The sequence below is a fragment of the Choloepus didactylus genome, chromosome 7 (genome assembly GCF_015220235.1).
Source record: "Choloepus didactylus isolate mChoDid1 chromosome 7, mChoDid1.pri, whole genome shotgun sequence".
NCBI classification, from domain to species: Eukaryota; Metazoa; Chordata; class Mammalia; order Pilosa; family Megalonychidae; genus Choloepus; species Choloepus didactylus.
The window spans coordinates 120,698,962-120,722,925 of record NC_051313.1 but is presented as its reverse complement, the minus strand read 5'-3'; the positions used below and the strand labels follow the sequence as shown (position 1 = coordinate 120,722,925).

Below are 23,964 nucleotides of genomic sequence, written 5' to 3'. Positions count from 1 at the left end.
ATTTCTATAAACTGAGTCCATCTTGCTTTGATTTTTAATATAAGCTTGGGAATAATTTTCCAAAGGTGAACAATGCAGATTTCAAGCCATAATTTAAAATTTTACTTTAAACAGTGTTGGTTGCATGATATTAAATATTTAAAGGGAAGTGTGGATGGCATTTAACTGTAACACTGTGTTGTGACAAAGAACTTAAACTCCACCAAACATATAAGAAACTGGTTGTTGGAATAATATCCGATGGGAGAAAATGAAAATGTCCCGCCTATTGTCTTGTCCCTTAAATTTGGTTCTTCCTGAAGGAGCTTCTCTTCTGTGGGAATCTCAGATACTTGGGGTTCTACGGAACTTTGAAGGCCACTTACTCAAAACTCCCAGGGAAAGCAAGAATTTTTTCCATTACATCCCAGATAATAGTTTTCCATTATCTGCCAGAAGGTATCTTATGACAGGAGGTGGAAGCTAGAGGTGAAAAAAGGAAAAGTCTAGGAACCTGGAAGTCTGGTTGCCCAAAGAGGAAATGAATTGGGAATCAAAGAAAGAAAGAGATCTGGCATCAGGAAACTATGAAACCAGGTTTAGGTCTGAAGAGAAATGGTACAAACGTGGTCTAACCAAGGTTGTGGTGCTGATGCAAGGGCACTGGCAGACGTTTACAGAGAGATGGCCTTCACGAATGGGCCATAGCTGAACTCTCAATGTTTCCTGAAGAATCTGTAAATAACTGAAATAGTTTTTCCTGATGAGCCAGTTAGCTTATTCCATCAGCCAATCTCAGCTTATCCAAGGAAAAGCAAAGTTAAATTTGGTGTTCCCCATCTGTGTATTTTTTCCCCTCTCTCTTCTCTTTTATAAACCCTATCTGGTCTTTGTCAGCCATCAGAGTGACCTGGCTATACTCCTTCTTTCCATTCACTTTTCTTCCTGCTGTCAATTAATTTTCTAGTCAATTCTTCCTCTGCTTCCTAACTTCTGAACTTTGCTTCCTTAACCCAAATCAAGGCCCTTCCAGCCTCACTCTTCATGTTACCATCCGAAAACACGGTCCTAAATAGTCAGGCCTGCCTGATCCCACATCAAACAGAGAAAGAAGCCTCTTTCTTTGGTGAGAAGGTAAGTTTATTGAAGATGCATCAACAAGGAACTGGAGGAAAAAAAAAAAAAACTTTCCAAGACCAGTTCAGAATGAAATAGACAAAGAAATGGTCAGAATCCAAAAGAAAGCAGAATGGGGGAAAAACAATAGAAGAGAGAAAGCTGTTGGGTCAGAATCTTCCATTATCTTGAAGTTCTCTCCTCATTCAGGCTTGTTTTTCAATGAGAAGTTACTGCTTATCAGACCATTTGGTGATATCCCTCATATCCTTCGCAGGCAATGCTGGGAAAGTTCCTGGGAACAAAGAGTAAGTTTTTTTGTTGTTGTTGAGATTAGAGCAACAGCAAGTTATTTTAACAAGGGCTTTTTATGCTTAGAATAACTCAAGGCTGCTTGAGTGAAGTGATCTTAATAAACAGTTTTTTTGTTTTTGTTTATTCTTTTGGCTATTGAAGACTATACTAAGCATTTTCCAGTTAAAGAATTATATTGATTATTTTTTTCTACTTGTCCAGCTATCATTAATTATCACCACCAACATCAACACCATCACCATCATCATCATCACCACTACCACCACCATAATCACCATCACCATCATCAACATCATCATCACCATCATCACTACCATTTACCCCGGGCCTGTGATAAGCAAAAACTACTTCATCTAATCTTACAACAAGACTCTCAGGTAGGTACTGCGATTCCCCTTTACAAAAATTGAGGCACGGGAAGGTCAAATAATTTGTTAAGAGTTACACGTTTAGTAAGTTACAGAAATAAGATTTAAAGCTTGGCCTGTTCAATTCCAAAGTTCAAACTCTTAAACACTACACTAAACTGCTTTTAGGAGTCTCTTCTTACTACCAGCCACTTCTTTATATTTCTTAGTTCAAGTTCCTAATAGAGAGAATATGGTTGGTTCAACCACTTTGTGAGTTACTGACCAGCCTTGGATTGGCTGATGTTGAGTCAGGTGCCCATCTCTCTGGGCCAATCAGGACACACGGTCACATGGTCCAAAGCCCCGCCCACTGCCTGGGCCTGCCCTCCCAGCAGGCCCTGGGGAAGGAGCACTGTGAGTGGCATGGCAGCTACATGTGGTAAATTTGACTTTCACTGAGAGTGTGATGGAGGGAAGGAACATTTATTTACACTTCATCTCTTTAATGTACATTTATTTACACTTCATCTCTTTCCACAGATTATTTGGGGTGGTTTGCAATAAAAACATATACAATGAAATGATAATAAATACACATGAAATTTTTTAAAAATACAAACCAATAGAAAAGAGAATAGAACTATTCCACAGTTTGAGGTGGACAACTTTGAGCTGATTGAGAAAGTTTTATTTTAAGCTTTCTGATCACCAGAGACATGAGAAGTTATAGGCCTTAGGGGCAAAAAGAAGCAAACAGAACTTGTCCTGGCAGTGAATTCTAAAATAAATTCCACATATGGTGTCTTTAATATAAGGGACTCTGGGTAATGTAAAGGTAAAAAAGTCCTCAGCAAAATTTCTGTGGCAAATTCTATAACTGATTTCATGATATTGGTCCTGATAGCAAACTTAGACAAGGAGAAAGAGAGCATTAAAACACAACTCAATACAAGAGATTCCAGGAGGGGTTAAAAATAATAATAATAATGTATTACAAGAATATAGATGCCTGTGATCCAGGGACAGAATTTAAAGAACTTAAACATAAGAAGGTTACGTGTCCCTTATGCAATCGTCTCTAAAAAAATCTGTTTTCTTTCCTAAGCCATTGATAGGAGCCATATGCCAGAAATCCTGGTTTACACTTTCTGTTACGGAATCTTATGGTTTCTTTTGCTGACTGATTAATTACCTTTTACTAGAAATCGGTTCAACAGGCAACAGGTCCATATAGCCCCATGAAAAGAGAGGAGTTCACCCCGAGTTCCCACCTGGATATGAGACCACCCAGCCTCTGCCCAGGGGGTTCCTGCAGGAGCCCCAGAGAAACACCAGAGCCAGGAAGGCCTTCAGAAAACAGTTTTGGGATTGTTCCAACTCACACATAAGCAATGAACTGAGTCACTAGCCACAACAAAAAACATTTCTACAACAAGGCAGCCCTGGTCCCTAATCTCACATTGTTTGCAGTTAAAATCATTTATATTTTGCAAAAAAAATTCAAAGTGTGTGCTACTAAACGCCTGAAACAGATCTGAAAAACCTCAGAAGTTACTCAATGGATCATTCTGAAAATAGCAACAGATTTCCCAGGAACTTGCAAAGTGTAGGTAATTAATTTTCTGTATACTTATTTGACATAAACCAAATGAATTGTAGACAGTATCAGCAAAAGACGGTTATTTTCAATAATTAACATGGTGGCTGTTTATCTAATCAGTATTTAGTTATCAGAACTGATCATCTCTTAAAATCCCTCCTGGTTAAAGTTAATAAAACTGACTCATCAGTCCACCTAAGCTCTAAGGCAGTGCCATACCATTGTTTGGAGAGTGGTTTAAAAAAGATATTAGAGATTTTTTTAAAAGAAATGATTCAGTTCTTGTGCGAGAGTGGTGAGACAAGCACACATACAGAATACTATAAGGGGATGCAATCTCTTTGGAAATATTCTTGATACTATGTACCAAGAGACTTTATGTACAAAGATGTTTATGGTAACATTACTTATAATAGTGAAAACAGTTCACAAGTCCAACAAAAAGATATGTCATATGGTGTTATATTAGGCAGCAATTTAAAGTTATCTCTTGAAGATTTTTAAAGGTAAGAAGTTGTTTATGACCTGAAGTTAAGTAGAAAAAGCATATTTGACAAAACTAGAAGGAAAAAGACCCAAAAGTTTATCTCTGTTTTGGCATTAGAGATTATTTTTCTTTTCTTATACTATGTATATTTTCTCCCAGAAGGTTCCAAACCCAATACATTTTATTTTTTAAAGAAGGAGGGAAATTATTGAGAAAAAGACAGCCTCTTTTACAGTTCTTAAGATTGCTGTCAGATCCACCCAAATACTCATTCCACAGTCCTTGCTGTTGCCAGCAACATAAAAATCCAGGTGTTTTATGAGCATCCATAGCTGGGAATATAAATTAGCTCACTTATTCTCACTCTGCTTTGTTTCTGATCATCATTTAGAGGCCAAGTAAAGTAAAATGAAAGCTGTAAGTTCTCTCCATAGGATGATATATCAGTCAGAGTTCTTGGCTGTCCCATCCACGCAGGAGAGGATTTTGTTCCAAGTGCCTTGGGTCATCCACTGAAGCAGAAGCCCAAGGGCCACCCGGGGGAAGGGGTGAGCCAGGGACAATGGAGAGGAAATAAAAAGAAAGCCGTGTTCATGGCATTCGCTTCCTCATGGCGCCAGTCCTTCCATGCCGGGGTCCACCATGTCCACACTAAAAATTCAACTGCACCTTCTCATTTAATATGGCTGATTGAACCCACTCACATTTGTCTCTGCTCCCACCAAAAATCCCAGAAATGTGGTAAAGGAATTTTTAAAAGTCCCGAACCTAGAGGGACAAAAATAGCAGGAGACTCTGCAGTCTAAATGGATACGTGACTAAATCAGGATCTGGACAGCAAATGGACAAATGTACTTAGCAGATTAAAGAAAGTGAAAGGTAAATGGTAGTGGGAGAGTCCCTGAGGCAGGCTGGCTTCACACTGCAGGACGTGATGTACTAAGGAACTGAGATCCCAAGTACCTCCTAAAGTGGGGTTGCAAAAGGGCCTGGGAATGGAAGTGGAAAGTCTATGTAAGATGCCATTAAAGCCCAGGTCACTGAACTCACCCTAGAGGGCAGAGTCACTACCTGGTGGTTGAACCGTGCCATCAACCACTTAGGTCATATGAAACCTAAGGCCTCCTGGTGTCCTTACCCCAGGTCACTTCTGCCCTGGCAGCCAAACTTTCCCCAGGAAGACAATGGGGAAATCCCCTCCAGAGGGATGGCCCAGACCAAGAAAAAACCCTGCAGACACCAGCAGTAAAGGGTTGTGTTGGGTTTTAAGCTATTGTCACTGAGCTCCAACCGCCACCCCCCTTTCTGTGGTCTCCTTTGCCAGCTGGCCGCCTCAGGCTTAGAGGGAGGCTGCAAGGCTGGGGGAGGAGGGGACTTGCTCCCTGACCTTTGCTTCCCCATCATGTCAGCACCCGCACAGGATGTGCCTCACAGTAACTGTCAATTCCAGTAACAGTAGTCCGTCCCTAGTTGCATTTTTTCCACACTTGTGGCATCAACCTTCTCACACCACCTCAGACACCAGCACATGGTCAGAGCCTGCTCCTCAGAGGTATGAGTTCCAGCTCCATGGGGCCCTCATTCCAATATTCTAAGGGTTAATCATTCCAACCTCTTCCCTTGGTTCCCTCAGTTGCTTCCCATACTTCCTACCTCTGTGGTAACTCAGTGTCCCCTTTTGCCTTGTTTGAAAAGCAATACATGCTTAACAACTCTTTATACAAGATTATCTCTGTTGAAATATTTTTAGTTTTTCCTTTCACCTGGCTGGACCCTGAGTGATTCAAGGATCTCCTGGAGAAACAGCGAAGCCATTATTTCACTGGAGAAATAGTGAAGTTACTAGCTGAGAAAGATACACCCACACACCTGGAGTTCCCAAACAGCTTAAAATATGAGCCAAAAATTATTGTATCAGTCAAGGTCCAGTCAAGAGACAGAAGCTGTGACCATTGAGTTCATGGGTCAGTTTGGCCAGGTGATGGTGTCCAGTTGTTTGGTCAGGCAAGCACTGGCCTGGTTGTTACTGTGAGGGTATTTTATGGTTTTAAAGCACTAGTCGGTTGGTTGCATCTACTGCTGATTGCGTCTACAATCAACAAAGGAGACTGTCTGCAGCAATGAGCACTCATCCAATCAGTTGGAGGTCTCAGAGGGAGAACGGAGGATTACAGCAGTCAAAAAAAAAAAAAAAGAATTTCTCTCTCTACTTCAGCCAGTCCACTCTCCTGGGGAATTCAACATCACCTTCATTGGAGTTGCCAGCTTGTGGCTTCTCCTGAGGAACTCAACATCACCACCAGGTTCCTAACTTGCAGCCTACCCTACAGAATTCAGAGTTGATATCCTATTACTTCTGTTTTTCTGGAGAATCCTAATACAGAAACCAAGCCCTAAGTGGAGCAGGGAAACTTTAATATAGAGAATTACTGGCTAAGTGGGGAGTGACTATAAAGATATAAAGGGAGCTCTAAAGACTGCCGCAGAGCTGAGGGGGAGTACCCAAGGCAGGAAGGATGGCGGGGGCCCTCCCCAGGTCTGGAGTCACACCTCACTGGGGAAGGTGTCGTTGACCCCACTGGATGGCAAATAGGTTCACTGAGATACCGGGACCAAAGCTAGCCCACATCGTGGGGTACAGCGGAGGCTGGCGGAGCACAGGAAACACACCAAACACATGCAAGGCCTGCGGCCCAGGGTATCCACTTCCGGACCAGCTCGCGGATGGACCGCATGCTCTCGGCAGGCGGCCGGGCGGGGCGGGGCCCACCGGATGTCCCCACCAGTGCCGCTAGCAGGCAGTGCACAAGAGCAAGAAAAATAAAAAACCTCAGCCCACTGAAACCAGGTAGAGCAGTCTCTTCCTCCTGCAACGAGCCTCCAGCGCCCTCTACTGACGAAGCGGAATATTGTGCTCGCCGCAAAGGAGAAATGCTTACAGTGTCATTATCACAGAGCAGGTAAGACAGTGGATTTGCAGTTGAGAGGCAATAAATGGATAAACAGCACAATTCCCATTTAATGAGAACCACTAACATGAAAAACAAGGATTGAAAAAACAAGAAATAATAAACTCAGAAGATATAGATGTTGCAAAGATACAAATAAAACTAAAAAATTATTCATATATAATAAAATATATATTATATTTTATATATTCATATAAAATAAAATTATAAAATAATTATCTTCGTAGAAATAAGACAAGATATTGTTTCCATGAAAAATATAGCAAAAGGCTATAAAAAGTAACATTTTCAGAACTAAAAGGAAGCATTGTTAATTAAAAATATGATTTAAAAGCAAAAAGTTTGATAGAAGTGTTGGAATTTAAAGTTGAAGAAATATCCTAAAAGGAGGGAGCAAAGATAAAGACATGGGCATGGTATATAAAGTATATGAAAATTAGATGATTAATCTGGAAGAATAATAGGATTTCTAGAAAAAACAAGGAGAATAGATGGAAGAAATTACCACAGAAATAATTCAAGAAAATTTCTCCAAACTGAGAGACGTAGATTCCAAATTGAGAGGGACCATTCAATGCCTAGCAAAAGGAAAGAAGTCCCAGGCAGTCATAATGAATTTTAAAAATACTGAGGACAAAGAGAAAAACCCCAATACATTTCAGAGAGAAAAGGACAGACCACATAAAAAGGACCAAATACTTTCAAGATTTAGATGGAAATTTTGCAACTTAAAATTCTATGCTCAGTAAATTTATTAATCAGATGTGACAATAGAATGGAGTCACTTTCAAAGTTTCAAAAATTTCTCTCCCTTGCCCCCTTTTTCACAGTTACTGGAAGATGTGTTCCAATAAAGTTAGGAGTTAGATAAAGAAAAAGACAGGAGAGCTACAAAAAGAGGCGAATGGAAACCTCAGGATGATGTTGAGGGAACATCCCAAGACGTAGGAGACTGTCACAGCCCGAGGGGGCTTTGCCAGTCAAAAGACCAAAGAAGATGCCGAGCATTTTCTGAAACATGAACTTTATTTGGGGCTTACTCACAGGGAGGCAGAAATCAGCAGAAATCAAATGGCTTTTTTCTCACTGGGAGGGTACCGCTTTCACAGGGAAGTTGGCTGTGTGATTGAAAGAGGACAGCAAGCCAGTTATAAGAGTTTAAAACAAAGACATTCCTAAGGGTGAGGGAGCATCCTGTGACATGGGGGGTGCAGGAAGGAAAGAATTATAGGATGGGGCTTTGTAAATAACCACAAGAGTGATAACACTTGGGGGCCAGGAAGCAGGTACACTAGATTAAAATTCTTGGTCTTTCGTGAGACCAAGAGTTTCTCCCCTCCTTCTTACTTCCCATTTAAAGTTATAATTTACCCTTTTTCTCTTTACTGACTTACAAAGATGATAGGTTAAACATTAGCTACCTAGGTCAACACAGACTGCTGTGCGCCGAGGTCCACAGGCCTGTTTTTTTCAGGCCAGGGGCTGCCACAGAGACCTGGGGATCGAAAGGTCCAAATGGAAACAGGAGTTTCAAGCCAAAACCTTGAGAATAAAAAAAGTCCCTTTACCTGACTCCAGATGGGATGTTTCCAAGAAAGAGATGAAATTGATTAATTACCATGCATTTGAGCAAAAGGGAAATCTACACTTCTGGAGAAGAACTTGGAGACAAAGTAGTGATAAATTCATAGATGAGCAATCAAAGGAAACGGACATGTGAGTCAATTCCATAATATTCTGTTTGTTGTGTGTTTCTGGAGAACCCTGATATATATAGCATCTTTCTGAGGCTCTTAGTCATTGTTGGTGGCTAACAAGGTTATGTTTTCCCTGCAACAGAGTTCATGGATCCATCCTCCAGCTTCTTCATTGTGAGAATTATTTTGGGCAGTGGTGATAACTGACCAGTCTTGCTTCCAGCATCACTGCTGTGATGGCCCCAGAGCTCCCCCAGCAGACTTGTCTTGCTTGTGCTGGGTATGATTCCACCAACCTAGAACCTGTTCCTTCGGCTCTTCTCTAAGATTTCAAAAGCTCCTAATACCCTTCGTAAAATCCCTTCCTGCTTAATTTATCTAGTGTAATATCTATTTCCTGCACTGAACCTTGACTGATTCAATTTGCTATTAAGAAATAGGGAGGACGGGCAGGCAAGATGGCGGCATAGAGAGGAGTGGAAGCTAAGCAGTCCCCCTGGAACAACTACAAAAAACCAGAAACAACTAGTAAATAATCCAGAACAACTGTGGGGGGACAAATGAGACCATCCACTCATCATACACCAACCTGAATTGGGAGGAATGCCCGAGAACACAGCATAAAATCTGTAAGTAAAACCTGTGGAACCAGGTCGGGAGACCCCCTCCCCCATAGCCCGAGCTGCGGAGCCGCGTGGTGCCACAGAGAAGCTCTCTCCCAGCAAGCAAATACAGCTCAGCTGAGCTCCAACTGGGGTTTTAAGTAGCGAGTGTGAACTGCTCACTACAGGTACGCAGCCCCAAAAAACAGACAGAGGCTTTGGGTGACGACTGACCTGGGAGAGCCGGAGGGTCGCCTTGACTGGGTCTGAAGGGGACTATCTGTTTCTTTTTCGGCTCAGTGGAGAAAGCCCCAGTCATTTTCAGTTTCCAGGGCTGTGACTCGGGGAAGGGTGGAGACAGCACAAGCAGAGAGCGAGACCATTGAAATGCTAATGACCTCCACCTGGGGGCTCTGTCTTCTCTAGGAGGAAAGGGGTGGGGCCCTTTCCATTCAGAACCAGACCCCAGAGCCTGGGGGAACACGGCCACACCTCCTCACACCAGTCAAGAATTATAGGCTAACAGGCGTCACCTGCTGGGCAGAAAAGCACAGTGACCCAAGGCATCAAAGGGTGGAGCAATTTTCTAAGACACACCTGCAGGGAAACCAGATACTGAATATTTCTTCCCTCTGTTCTGGTCTGGGAAAACCTGATTTGGATAAACAAGGAAACCATGACTAGACAACAGAAAATTACAACCTACACTAAGAAAAACAAAGTTATGGCCCAGTCAAAGGAACAAACGTACACTTCAACTGAGATACAGGAATTTAAACAACTAATGCTAAATCAATTCAAAAAGTTTAGAGAAGATATTGCAAAAGAGATAGAGGCTGTAAAGGAAGCACTGGACCTGTATACGGCAGAAATCAAAAGTTCAAAAAACCTACTGGTAGAATCTATGGAAATGAAAAGCACAACACAAGAGATGAAAGACACAATGGAAACATACAACAACAGATCTCAAGAGGCAGAAGAAAACACTCAGGAACTGGAGAACAAAACACCTGAAAGCCTACACACAAAGGAGCAGATGGAGAAAAGAATGAAAAAATATGAGCAACGTCTCCGGGAACTCAAAGATGAAACAAAGTACAATAATGTACGTATCATTGGTGTCCCAGAAGGAGAAGAGAGGGGAAAGGGGGCAGAAGCAATAATAGAGGAAATAATTCATGAAAATTTCCCATCTCTTAAGAAAGACATAAAATTACAGATCCAAGAAGCGCAGCGTACTCCAAACAGAAGAGATATGAATAGGCCTACGCCAAGACACTTAATAATCAGATTATCAAATGTCAAAGACAAAGAGAGAATCCTGAAAGCAGCAAGAGAAAAGCAATCCATTACATACAAAGGAAGCTTAATAAGACTATGTGCGGATCTCTCAGTAGAAACCATGGAGGCAAGAAGGAAGTGGTGTGATATGTTTAAGATACTGAAAGAGAAAAACCACCAACCAAGAATCCTGTATCCAGCAAAGCTGTCCTTCAAATATGAGGGAGAGCTCAAAATATTTTCTGATAAACAGACAATGAAAGACTTTGTGAACAAGATACCTGCCCTACAGGAAATACTAAAGGGAGCACTACAGGGTGATAGAAGACAGGAGTGTGTGGTTTGGAACACAATTTTGGGAGATGGTAGCACAACAATGTAAGTACACTGAACAAAGGTAACTATGAATACGGTTGAGAGAGGAAGATGGGGAGCACGTGAGACACCACAAGAAAGGAGAAAAGATAATGACTGGGACTGTGTAACTTGGTGAAATCTAGAGTATTCAACAATTGTGATAAAATGTACAAATATGTTCTTTTACGAGGGAGAACAAGCAAATGTCAACCTTGCAAAGTGTTAAAAATGGGGAGGCATTGGGGGAGGGATGCAATCAGCATAAACTAGAGACTGTAACTAATAGAATCATTGTATTATGCTTCCTTTAATGTAACAAAGGTGATATACCAAGGTGAATGCAGATAAGAGGGGGGGATAGGGGAGGCATGTTAGACACTTGACATTGGTGGTATTGTCTGATTCTTTATGGTGGGTAATGTCCATGATCAACTGTACAAATACTAGAAATCACTTCATGAACCAGAACAAATGTATGACAATACAATTAGAAGTTAATAATAGAGGGGCATATAGGAAAGAACTATATACCTATTACAAACTATATACTACAGTTAGTAGTATTTCAACATTTTTTCATAAACAGTAACAAACGTACTATATCAATACTAGGAGTCAACAATTGAGGGAGGTTGGTTAGGGATAGGGGAGGATTAGAGTTTCCTTTTCTTTTTTTCTTTTTTCATCTTTCACTTTATTTCTTGTCTGGAGTAATGAAAAGTTTCTAAAAATTGAACAAAAATTAAGTGTGATGGATGCACAGCTGTATGAGGGTACCCAGGGGCAAGTGATTGTACACTTTGGATCTTTGGATAATTTTATGGTATCTGAACAATCTCAATAAAAATGAAAAAAAAAAAAAAAAAAAGAAATAGGGAGACAGAAACTAATTGAGCATTGAAATGTTTGCTTCTAGGAAGAATTAGGGGTTGGGAGGGGTGGTACAAGAGACCACAGCTTTTCGTTACAAGCCTTGTAGAACTATTTGGCATTTTAAATTGTATAAGTCTGTTACATTTTTTAAATAGTCAAATAAAGAAAAACTCATTTGAGAGATAATATGCACTAAAGCACTAAGACATATCCTGGGCTAAAATCAAATTCTACCATCCATGCATATTGCCTCTTCTCTTTAAAAGTGGCATCTGAAACATTTCTACATTCTAGAAAATTTATAACTGTGTAATGGGGACACCTCATAAATTTATAACCCTGTCAGTTTTCCCTTTCTACATACTACAGATGGGCTCCCCTTTAGCTGGGAACCTGAGACTGAACACAGCTCAGTCTACACTTTTTTGGAAGCATGGCACCTCACATTTCCAGCAGACAATCAAGTAGATTTCAGGGCTTTACAATCTCTACCATCCCATCTGCTGTTGTCCTCTCTGATTATCCTAACTCTGCAGAAACCCAAGGCTTCCTTAGGCCTGGGCTGATGAGGTTGCTGTGGTTGCAAACAAGCTTGTCCCCTGGAGCCCAGTGAAAAACAATATGTTGTTGGTTCCAATCTTGGCCTGTGCCCATGAGAAAAGCAGCTCATCTTAAGGTTTGAGACCCTCCCATGACTGAGCTCTTGAGTTCCCAGTACTCTGTGCACATACATACCCTCCTCGATTTCCTCTTCCATGCTATTCCAGGTGTTGGCCAAGTCTTCAAAGATGAGATAACCAAGATCCTAAATCCTGAAATCCTCCATCAGCTAACTAATGAGTGGCCCTGCTGGATCCCTAGGGCATGACAGACCCTCCAGGCAAAAGCATTCTCCAAGGCTGGTGTCTAGAAAATTACGAAGAGCCTCCTCTGCTGCTGAAGGCACCTCGCCCTCCTTCGTAGGCCCCAGGGCAGGCTGAGATGGCTACTACCCACCCAGCCTCTCGCCTAGGCAGAAAGAGGCCTTGTGGTTCACACACTAAGGTAGGAAACCATAATAACCACAGGAAGAAAAGAGACATCCTCCACCTGGAATGTCCTCAACTTTTTAAATAGGACATGTATTTTTAATGTCCTCCCTCTCCTTCTTCTTCTAATTTTTTTTATTTTTGAAATAATTATTGACTCAAAAGAACTTGCAGAAGCAGTACAGAGACATCATGTACCCTTCACCCTTCTTATCCACCATGGTCACATCTAATATACTGTAGAACATTATCAAAACCAGGAAGAATGCATGTATATTTTCCATAGTGCATAGTTGTCATAGTTAGATTTGGGTACTTGAGACCCCAGAAATATCTTTCCATCTACCATAATTAACAAAGTAGATTCATAGATTTGTAGGTCTGCCCTTTGAGGAGAGAGTTGACAATGTTCAGTCCATGTAAGCCAATGCTTTGAGGTGCAAGGGTCTGCAGTTTTCCATTCCAGTTTGCTTGCAAAGGGTCAAGAATCACTAGAGAAGTGATAAATGGAGATGTTCTGCAGACCCTGACTACAGGGAATGGAGCTGATGGATGTTAAAGGATAATCCAGGGACACAAAAGGAAGGAGAGCTACAGGGCCAGGGTGGTTGGTTAATGCAGATGAGTTACTCAGATAGTTTTCAATGAGAGATGCTTCTTAATTAAATATTCTATTGAAATCAGATTTGGGTGATGGGAAACATTATTAAAATGGGGAAACATTAGTACATTCTAGACTCTGAATAATCAACTTACTTTTCATGGACATAGGTCCTTCTAAAAGACACATTATTTGTTTTTAGGAAGATGTGCATAGAAGTGCAGGAACTCACTTTTATGCGTTAAACTAGGTTTCTGGCTGCTCGTAACAGAGACATCCTACAGAGCATAACTTGCTACATCTGAGTTTATCCGGAGAGAAGCACCAGCTATGGCTACTCACAGTGTCAACCTGGGTGGAGGGGCCGTGACTCTCCAGATCAAAGCACAATCACATTCTGTTCTAGTTTGCTAATGCTGCCAGAATGCAAAACACCAGAGATGGATTGGCTTTTATAAAAGGGGGTTTATTTGGTTACACAGTTACAGTCTTAAGGCCATAAAGTGTGCAAGGTAACACATCAGCAATCAGGTACCTTCACTGGAGGATAACCAATGGCATCTGGAAAACCTCTGTTAGCTGGGAAGGCACGTGGCTGGCGTCTGCTCCAAAGTTCTGGTTTCAAAATGGCTTTCTCCCAGGATGTTCCTCTCTAGGCTGCAGTTCCTCAAAAACATCACTCTTAGTTGCACTTGGGATATTTGTCCTCTCTCAGCTTCTCTGGAGCAAGAGTGCTTTCAACGGCCGTCTTCAAACTCTCTCTCATCTGCAGCTCCTGTGCTTTCTTCAAAGTGTCCTTCTTGTCTGTAGCTCCTCTTCAAAACATCACTCACAGCTGCACTGAGTTCCCTCTGCCTGTCAGCTCATTTATATGGCTCCACTGATCAAGGCCCACCCTGAATGGGTGGGGCCATGCCTCCATGGAAATTATCTCGTCAGAGTTATCACCCACAGCTGGGTGGGGCACATCTCCAAAGAAAAACTCAAAGAATTACAATCTAATCAACACTGATAACATCTGCCCACACAAGATTACATCAAAGATAATGGCGTTTGGGGGGACATAATACATTCAAACTGCCACACATTCCAAGCAGGAGGATGGATGAGGACGGAAGAAGGGGCAGATCTCCTCTCTTTGAGAGTGTTCCTTGAAGTTGCACACACTATTCTTTCTCTCATCCCATTGGCCAGAATTTGATCACATGGCAACCCTTAGCTGCGGTGGAGGCTGGGAAGTGTAGCATAATCTAGGGGGCCATATACTCAGCTAGGAATTAGGGACTCAATCGCTATGAGTAAAGGAGAACAGATACTGGAGGACAATCGGCAGTTCCTCCTTTTTGCTATCAGACAGCTCCTCCTGTAAGCCCCTAGACCCACATTCAGAATGTAAGACAGACACACCAGCCTGCACTGCTAATGGGTGCTGTGGTTTATCTCCAGCCACAACTCAGTAGAAATGCAGCAGACTGCCTTCCAAAACTCCTCTCGGACATGCTCCTGGGTCCTGACAACCTCTAGCTCTCACTCTAAAGAAGGGAGCTGGGATCAACTGCACCCTGAGAAAATCCTTCGATTCTCGTCACCTGGTTAGTGACCAGGGAGCTGAGATCAGGACGTTTTCTTGAATGAAATGATTGACCTCTCTCCTTTTCCTGCTGAAATGCAATACTTACAGGTCTTTCCAAATGTAGAATGATTATATTGAGGCTAGAACAAGGATTTTCCATTCTAAAATTCTTTGGGAGGGATGAGCTAGAGATTGAGAAAACAACATTGTTCCAAGAATGACAAAATATTAAAAACTACTGAAGCTGGGTGAGAGCAGTTAAAGGCTCATCCTACTATTTTCTTTACTTTTGTGTATGTTTGAGAATTTCCATAATAACACAAGTTTTAGAATTGTCCCAGAAGTTCATGTCCGCTAATAAAAAAGGTAAATTTTTGTTGGCCAAAGTGGAAGAGAAAGTGGAGAGTGGACGTGTGTTAGGATTTGGGCCTCCTAAATTATTTTTGAGTCTGGGAGTTCAGCGCGGGAAGGCTGAGGGACCAGTATTTCAAGGACTCACAGCACCATCTAGGGGGAAATCTCCCACACTCCCTTGTTAAGAACGACATGTTACCTGAGGACGATGTTGGCTGATTATCATTACAACCATGATTTTCAGTCATCTAATAAGTTAAGAAAATAAGAAATGACTTTAAGCATAAAAACTTCATAAAAAATGAAAAAAGGCAAGCCAAAAAATTTAGAATAATGAGAGAAAACCATATCGTATAAATATGATGTAATATAAAACTTAAAAGAAGAACATAAAAATAAGAATGAAGCAGAGCACAGCAAAAGCAAAAAGGACACAATAAAATATTGGAAACTAGTGAATGAAAGTAGTAAAATTTCAAAATAATAATCTAGGAAATTCAAAATAATATAAATGAATAAAGTTTCCAGGGAAGGGGGCTTTATATTTGAAGTTAAAATTGGTGCCAGTTCAAAAGTTGTGAGCCAATCTGGTGAAATAGGCTACAGCAGCTGTAAAGTCTCGTATAACTCACATCTGTCCCCCCTAGGCTGGGAGCTCGCTCAAAGGCCCCCAAGTGGAACTCCCCTAGGCGCCTCTTTTCTCCTTTGTCATGTGTTGGAGCCACACTCCTAGCAGGGCCACAACCCCTAAGAAGCTACCACAGAAAAGATCAAGCCGTGGGTCCCTGGGCCAGCATCTACTAAAACAGCCCAAGTGCTGAGGGTGAGAGCAGAAAGAAAATAAGAATAAGGAGAAGAGCAAAAGAGAAGGAAGATGAGGCAAAAGGGAGGAAGGAGAAGGCAGCGGCTAAGAGAAGGAGGAAAAGCAGGAGAAGCACCTGGGAAAATATAAGAAGGAGAGGAAAAGTGAAGTCCAGATGTCCAGCTCCTTGGACCGCTGCCAGGACTTTGCCTTCTTCACAGTCCCAGGCTCAGTCCTAAATGCCTTATCTACAGATGGGGGTGGGGAGCTCCTGGGTAGAGAAAGCAGCAGCTGCTGTTCCCTGCTCCTTTGGCTTTGCAGACTGGAATTCATTTTGGGTGGAAGTTTGGGAGGTAGTGGGACTCAGGAGGTCTGAGCAGGGTGAAAGGGAAGTCAGTAGGAATTGCTTTGTGCCTGTGCTAAACCCCCATCCCCTGTTATCACCCAATGGTAATTTTTTTACAATTTTCAGTGTTGCCATCACTGTTCCTGGGAAGGGCAGCCTGCCTTCCCCAAGGTCTGCGGGTTATCGCTGAGGGCTTTGCTTCGGGGCTGCCCTACTGCCTCTGCCCCCCACCCCCAGCCCCAGCTCCCACAGTGGGTGTGTCTGTGAGGGGTGGGAAGGGAAGGGGTCAGGTCTCCAGGCAGGGGGGCATTACCTGAATATATCTAATTAGTCTTTCCTCACAACTACCATTGTGAAAATCAAATGAGACTTGGATCTGAAGTTCTGCAGAAGTGAAGGTGAATGTTATTTGTTGTTCTGCTTAAAGGAGAAATATGAGTTGCCCCTGGGGATTTTCAGTTTGCTGCCTCTCATCTATTTATTCAATAGAAGAAACCAGAGGGTGGAGGAGAACCAGTGCTTAAATCTCAGAGATGGGAGAAGTTGGGGTTGTCAAGGGGGAAAGAGATGGTAGAGGGTGGATTTAGAATGTCACTTGGAGCAATCATAGGGAAAAGAAGCTGGAGCCACAAGAGATCTTGGACTGAACGGTGACTTCAGAAGCAGAGGGAAGAGGAGGAGGTGGTGGAGCCCTAGCTGGTACTTTTCAAACTCTGGGGCTCACATATATTCAACCAGTGCATAAATGTTTCTATTATTCCCCACCGATGCTGTTTCCTGCTCTTACAGAGCTATGGAAAGGAGCTGCCTCCTTCACACATCAACTGCTCAGCCTGCCCTCTAGTGGAAAACTCTGGTATGACGGGAGCGTGACTTCCCATCCCGCCCCATATTACCTCTTTAGAACGTGAATAACCATACCTCACAGAATTGTAGTGAAGATAATTAATAATTATAGTGTTGGCAGTAATAGCAACAGCAATAGTTATAGTAGCTGTGCTAAATGATTTACATGAATCATCTTATTTAATCCATGCAAAGAGGGTATTATCCCCATTTTATAAATGAAGAAACTAAGACTAGAGAACTTCTGTAACCTGCCCAGGGTCAACAGCTAATACTGCCAGAAATAAATGTGTGTGTGTACACATTCTCTGAGTCTCACCTTAGTGCTGGCTGCTTTCTCTGGCCTTCCCCTGAAAAACATTCTTTGATGTTCATCATAAATGGGTTTACCTCACATACAGTGCGGTGAGGGAGTGGCTGCACTGTGTGTCTTGCCCCAAGCAGCTCCCTTCCGAGTATAGAGCAATCCCCCTCTACCAGGGAAGAAACTGGGACAGACAAAAGATCACGCTGGATGGCCAGTTTAGGAACCATTCAGCGCCGGAAAGTCTTGTCCACTCTCCAGGATGCCCACTTCCTTGTAACAAGAGACCTGGAAGGGAAGGCCAATGGCAGTCGGAACACTGCCCACTGACCAGGAATCAGAGACAGGAGAGGTCATATTTTGGGGACATCCAATCCAGGTCACAGTGAAATACTTGTCCTGCAATAAAACATTGCATTAATTTATACCAGTCTTGTTTTGAACTAAGATAGCTTAACACAGTACAATACAACATAATTTTAAAAAACCACACACACAAAAACTAAGGCAAATGAGTTAGAAAAAGTCAGATAAAACCAAGAATGAGGTTAGTGTAAACATCACGCTTGGGATGGAAGGAGACAAATTTGGAACTGAGTTCTCCAGCATCCAATTCAAAGAGGGAAACACGATCATTACATGGCTCCTAATATCCATAACATAAAAAGCAACCAGAGTCTCACAGCCGTTCCTTTCCCTGAGACCAGAAGGTGGTTCTCCTCTGGGTCCCCGTGGAGACCAGATATACAAGTCTCTTACCAAAGATACAACTTTCATGGGATTCAGTCATTTTTCCTAGTGTCTTGTGACTGCTGGTGGCACCATGTTCACGCAGAATCAGTGAGAGCAATGCAGTCTGGGTGCCTGCGCTGTTGGTCTGGCTTGATCAGGGGTAGATTTTAGTCTAGGTAGGAAATCAATGGCACACATATTCTTCCATCAAACATCCATCTTCACCCGTCTTTTGACATGGAAAGCATGACTATGACTTCCATGTCATTATATACACATTGTAGCCATTTGGGTCTGCTGATTACAAGTAGGTTTACAACAATGTTCATCCAATCTCCCACATGGAATGATGACTAAACAGCTCACAATTCTTTTCCCTTAGACCTCCTTTCCTAGATTCCACAAAGCCCACTCCTTTCTACAGCCATATTTTTTCTTTAGATGGAGTTCATTACCATGGATCCAATTCTTGCCTCCTTACTTATGATCTCCATCGAGGCATGTTTCCCTGGGAATGCCCTGTGATTGGACTTGTTCACTCCTGAATTTTCTTAGCACCATCTGCGATTCTTTCTGCAGATGTGCCTCTCATTCACTGTGTGCAGATCCCCACAACTTTCACTCAGGGGTGATTCCCTTCCATCTAACTTCCCAGGAAGCCGTCTGCTAACTATGTAATCTTAGACAAGTTACTAAGCCTCTCTGAGCTGTATTTTCATCGTTTATAATGTTGATGATGCCTACTTGGATGGTTGTTTGGAATCATTAAATTGTAATAATTGTGACAGCAGCAAGTTTATTGAGTTCTTGTGGAAGACACTAGGCTAAGCATTTAACAGGCAAATATTTGGTTGAGTCATCTCAACAACCCTATCTCCTGGTTACTGGACTATCCCCATTCTACAGATAAGGAAACTGAGGCTTAGTGAGCCTGTCCATTAGTTACAGTAGTTACAACTTTAATTATTCAGTGTCACGAGAAAGCCACCAGGTGCATGGAGTTGAAGGACCAGGAAAGGCTAAGGATGAGTCATTTGCACATGAATGAGCTATTCTGTTTTGTTTGTTTTTATTGTAAACCCAGTACTGTATATGCTCCTTGAAAAAAACCAAACAACACATTCAAAGTAAAAAGTTGCAAAACTTTCACCATCAAGGAGAACCAACAACATCTTCATGAACCTCTCTCCTTGAAAGGCGATCAAGCTGTGCATCTATATTATTTTATTTTTCCAAGTAACATTTTTTTGTCTTTCCTGATTTTCACCATGAGGATTCCTTTTTTGTGGTTTTGTTTCAGTCCCTCCAGTAGTTTAAAACATGGACTTTGAAGTTCCACTCTAATTTGTGGAAAGTTTCTTAAAAGTTGCCCTTAACTTTTTAACAAAGCTATTTAAAGTTATACTTTTTATTTAACATCAAAGATTGTTTCTTTAGTCTTTCCCCTGAACCACACTTCTTCTGCTTCTTTCCTTCTCCTGCACAGTAATCTCCTGGCTTGTTCATATCTTCTGGAAGTGGAATCTCCGGTGAATGAATGTAACATTCTAAAGGCAGAGAAAAAGGAGGCAGAAGGATGACAGGAGCAAGGGTGCAGGGTGGCCTCGGGTTGGAGGGCTGGCACAGTGCAGCTCAACGGGGGGGGGGGGGGGGGGGGGGGCTGGTGCATTCATTCATTCGTTCATTCATTCATTGGTTCTGCAAACATTCCCTGAGGTCCTCCAGTGATGCCTGCCCTGGAAGAGAGCAGGGGCCAGGGCTGAGGAGTGGAGTGGAGCCAGCCAGCACCCAGGGGGGCAGCCAGCACGTGACTGACCATCAATGCGAGCTCCAGGCTCTGCAACCAGCAAAATACTTGAGCAAGGGAGTGATCTGCCTGGAGCTGATTTTTAGGATGGGCTGGAGGACACAAAACCTGCAGGTATGAGACTAATTAGGAGATTGCCGTAACCACCCAGGCAAGAGGCCATGAGGGTTCCAGTTTGAGGAAGAAGGGCATAAACAGGAAACATATTTAGCTATTAAAGAAAATCATCTTCCTTGTGCATACATAAGGTACACATTGGGCCAGGTCCTGCAGAGCTGTCCCAGGAGTCACTTCCTCTCCCGATGCCTTGTCCACTGGAGTCCACTCCCTGGAAAATGTGATGCCAGCTTGGCTAGCTGTCACGGCGCTTAACCTCCCTTTTATGCACCCATTTGTTACCTTAATGAATTCAACAAATCATCAAACCTATCCCTTCACTCATCCACACTTATTTCTCTCCAATCCCTTCTCCATCCAGAGAAACCATTTTTAAAGACAGATATGATCTTTTATTCTCCTGCTTAAAAGCTGGAACTCCCATAGTTCTTCAGATAAGGATAAAAACCAAATTCCTTAGAGAGCTCGCAGGCTCCACGGGATCTGCCCCAGCCCCTCCTGCTGTCCTCTGACTCACTTCACACTGGAAGGCACCTGGCCACGGCCACCAGCCCCTGACCCCGCTCACGCACACACACCACTGTTTTCAATTCAATGGTCCTTGTGCACATACATGACCAGTGACCACGTCCTCTGCTACCACTAGCCTTAATCCTAGGGGAAGGGGCCACAGGTGTCTTGCTCCCTCCTGAATCCACAGCGCCTGGACCCAAGTGCACCACAGTCAACAGCTGATTGGGTGACTATTGTAACCTGCTGTCAACAAAGACTTAAACTTATTTGCAGGGAACCAATAACTACTTAGATGATCAAGGAGAGAAGGCTGGAGAGGTGGCAGGCAAAGGGGTACCCTAGGGCTGTATTAGTCTCTTCAAGCTGCTATAATAACAAACTACCACAAGCTGGGTGAGTTAAAACAGCAGGAATCTATTTTCTCATAGTTCTGGAGGCGAGAAGTTCAAAATCAAGGTGTCGGCAGGGTGGATCCTTCTGGAGGCTCTGAGAGAGAAATTGTTCCAGGCCCCTCTCCTAGCCTGGGAGGCTGCTGGCAATCCCTGGCCTTCCTTTCCTAGTAGATGCCTCCCTCCAATCTCTGCCTTGTCATCCCAGGGCACTCTTCTCTGTGTTCTTCTGTGGCTCCAAATCTCTCTCTGTGTGAGGACCCAGTCATTGGGTTCCGGCCCATCATAAACCAATATGACCTCATCGAAACTTGGTTACATGTGCAATGGCCCTATTTCCAAATAAAGTCCCACTCACAAGAACTGGGGGTTCGGATTTCAATATATCTTTTTAGGAGACATTATGCAACCTCCAATGGGGGCTGTATGTTAAGGGGTTGAACATGGTCTCACCCCAAAAGGCTGTAGCTCAAACAGGCCCTAGCTCAATGGGAATGACAGATGGAAAAATCCCTGTGCCCTTCATTCTGTCCCAACCTGATGACTGAATCTTCCAGTTAACTGGCTTCCAATCCCAACCTCTCCTTGGCCTGATTCACATGTTCCAGCCCACCGCAGCCCTGCAGGTGTCCCCTGGTGCTCCTTCTCTTTGCTCTGCCACACGATCTGGTCCAGGCCATGTTCCCTCTTTGAGTCTCTCAGTGATACAGAAAGTCTTCGTGGTTAATGACCCCCCTAAACTCTAATAAACAGAAGGCCCAATAAACATCATGTTAAATTAGGAAATGCAATGTAAATTGCTTATCTTAAAAATAGCCAACAGGGGAGACAGCATTTTCACTGCCGAATCCCATGCAGACCCCCAGCACCCAGACTATGATTTCAAACACTTTTCTTCCCTTAAAGAAACTGGGAGCCCTTAGAAGCCAAGGCTAAGATGATAGCTAGTCTCATGTCCCAGGGAAGGAAAGAATCCCAACCAGACTTAAATATTCTGTTGTTGCCAGGAAGCAAGAGTGCCTTCAAGCACAGCAAAGTGCTACAAAAGGACAAAGGAACCAAGGTAAAGGAGCTCCCATTGTCCAAGCTAAGACAATTGAGCATGAGAAGATGAAGGGAGGAATGATAATTATGGTTTAATTGAAATAAATTGAGGCTGTAGAAGGCCATGAGATCATTATGATACTCAAAAGATAAAAGCTAATATAAGGTGCACAAAAGATGGTTGTAATACAAAAGAATGGAGATTTTTAAATTGATTTAATAGAAAGGGAACTGTTCACTTTGTTTCTTCCATTAATTATGTTTCTGTTTATAAAGTAGAAATAGGTGCTTGTTTTCATCTACATAAGCAGAAAAGAAAAACACGGGGAATGATGAGGCAGCCAAGTAACCTCACTATAAGTATGAACTTGAGCAGAAATGAGAATGTCTGAGAAAGGGTGACATCAGAGGGAATAATGAAAGAGAAGGTGCTTTCTTCATCAGTAGGTGCCAAAATGATAATTTAACCAAAAAGTCACTAAAAGGGAAGCTAGCCAAATCAACCCAATTCCTCATCTCCTAGAATATTCACTATCTAGATTGCCACACTATTTATAATGAAATATAAATAAAGAATGCATAAAATTTAACATAAAATTTAGCTAATAGATGACGATAATATATTATAATGAGACAAAATGGATTACATAATACCAATTAAAAGATTTTAAAAATATGATATATTAAGGAGAGAAAAAAAGGTTGCAAAATTCTAAAATCAAAGAGAAAGATGTGTATGTTAAAAAGTTTTAGTTCACATTGAGATATCCCTTCACACCCAGTAGGATGGCTAGAAGAAAAAAGACAGAAAATAATGAGTTTGGGCCAAAATGTGAAAAAATTGGAACCTTCATACACTGCTGGTAGGAACATAAAATGGTGTAACCAGTTTGGAAAGCAATCTGGCAGTTCCTCAAAAGTTTAATTATAGAATCACCCTATCACCCAGCAATTCCACTCCTAGGTATATTCCCAAGAGAAATGAGAACATATGTCTAGGCAAAAACTTGTAAAAGAATATTCAAAGCAGCATTATTCATAATATCCTAAAAGTAGAACCAATGCAGAATGGCCATCAGCTGTTGAATGGATAAATAAATTGTGGTATATCCATACAGTGGAATATTATTTGGCATTAAAAAGGTATGAAGTCCTTTCCTCACCTGGATTGTTGCTGATGTTCTCACAAACATTGAGGACTGACTGCTTGACATGCTGAGCCCTCTATCTTGGGGCTTGCCCCTATGAAGCTTGTTACTGCAAAGGAGAAGCTAAATCTGCCTGTAATTGTACCCAAGAGTCTCCCCCTGAGTGCCTCTTTGTTGCTCAGATTTGGCCTCTTTCTAACTAAGCCACCTTGGCAAGTGAAATCACTGCTCTCCCTCCTATGTGGGACCTGACTCCCAGGGGTGTAAATCTCCCTGGCAACACGGGATATGACTCCTGGGGATGAATCTGGACCCGGCATCATGGGATTGAGAACATCTTCTTGACCAAAAGGTGGATATGAAATGAAATGAAATAGAGCTTCAGTGGCTGAGAGATTTCAAATGGAGTCAAGAAGTCACTCTAGTGGACATTCTTATGCACTATATAGATAATACTTTTAGGTTTTAATGTACTGGAATAGCTAGAAGTAAATACCTAAAACTATCAAACTCCAACCCAGTAGCCTTCACTCTTGAAGATGATTATGTAACAATGTAGATTACAAGGGGTGATGGTGTGACTGTGAAAACCTTGTGGATTGCACTCCCTTTATCCACTGTATGGATGGATGAGTGGAAAAATGGGGACAAAAACTAAATGAAAAATAGGGTGGAATAGGGGGATGATTTGGGTGTTCTTTTTTATTTTTATTTTTTATTCTGATTCTGATTCT

The 23,964-nt window shown here is 42.3% G+C and overlaps 2 long non-coding RNA genes across 2 annotated transcripts; one reads left to right on the top strand and one right to left on the bottom strand.

Annotated features, from left to right (window-relative positions):
• Positions 1–1,157: 1,157 nt before the first annotated feature.
• Positions 1,158–12,609, bottom strand: LOC119539522. Its single transcript, XR_005217894.1, has 3 exons — positions 12,362–12,609; positions 7,861–7,934; positions 1,158–1,390 (listed from the first exon to the last, which is right to left on the bottom strand). It is a non-coding gene; the product is annotated as an uncharacterized LOC119539522 (long non-coding RNA).
• Positions 8,217–22,102, top strand: LOC119539523. The gene is made up of 4 exons (XR_005217895.1): positions 8,217–8,532; positions 17,120–17,186; positions 19,929–20,133; positions 22,046–22,102. It is a non-coding gene; the product is annotated as an uncharacterized LOC119539523 (long non-coding RNA).
• Positions 22,103–23,964: the final 1,862 nt, after the last annotated feature.